Here is a 1,096-nt window from a genome sequence, read left to right as displayed (position 1 = left end):
GATTTATTTATTTTTTGATGAATTTGTAAAATCAGTTTTTATTTTTTTTATTTTTTATTTTTTAATAGTTTATTGTCAAGTTGGTTTCCATATAGTTCTCAGTATTTAAGAGTCTCTTACGGTTTTCCTCCCTCCCTCTCCTTAGCTATTTTTTCCCCTTCTCCTCTCCCATGGTCTTCTGTTAAGTTTCTCCTGTTCCACATATATGTGAAAACATATGATATTTGTCCTTCTCTGCCTGACTTATTTCGGTAAGCATAACACCCTCAAGGTCCATCCATGTTGCTACACATGGCTAGATTTCATTCTTTCTCATTGCCATGTAGTATTCCATTGTATAGATAAACCACATCTTGATCCATCCGTCAGTTGAAGGACATGTAAGCTCTTACCATGTTTTAGCTGTTGTTGAGAGTGTTGCTATGAACATTGGGGTACATGTGCCCCTATGCATCAGCACTCCTGTATCCCTTGGGTAAATTCCTAGCAGTGCTATTGCTGGGTCATAGGGGAGTTCTATTCTTAACTTTTTGAGGAACCTCCACACTGTTTTTCAGAGGGGCTGCACCAGTTTACATTCCCACCAACAATGTAGGAGGGTGCCCATTTCTCCACATCCTCGCCAGCATCTAGAGTCCTCTGATTTGCTCATTTTAGCCACTCTGACTGGAGGGAGGTGGTATCTCAGTGTGGTTTTGATTTGTATTCCCTTAATGATGAGTGACGTTGAGTATACTCTGCAGTTTTGAACTCAGTTATTAGTTTTGGCAACTTTCTTTTGGATTTTTTTTTAGGATTTTCTATGTATAAGATCATGTTGCCTGCAAATAGAGACAGATTTATTTTTCTCTTTCCAATCTGGATCCTTTTGATATCAGGTTCTTGCCTCATTGCCGTATTAAGAAACTCCAGTGCAATACTGACTAGAGGTAGTGAAAGCAGATATCTTTGTCTTATCCCTTATCTTAGGCTAAAAGCATTCAGTCTTTTGCCACTAACTATAATGTTAGCTGTGGGTTTTTTTTTTATATGTCCTTCATCAGATTGAGGATGTTCCCTCTATTTCTAGTTTTTCAAAGTTTTCTTTGTTTCTTAT

Source organism: Crocuta crocuta, unplaced genomic scaffold (genome assembly GCF_008692635.1).
Source record: "Crocuta crocuta isolate KB4526 unplaced genomic scaffold, BGI_CrCroc_1.0 scaffold2175, whole genome shotgun sequence".
Taxonomy (NCBI): Eukaryota; Metazoa; Chordata; class Mammalia; order Carnivora; family Hyaenidae; genus Crocuta; species Crocuta crocuta.
This window is presented reverse-complemented; position numbering follows the sequence as displayed.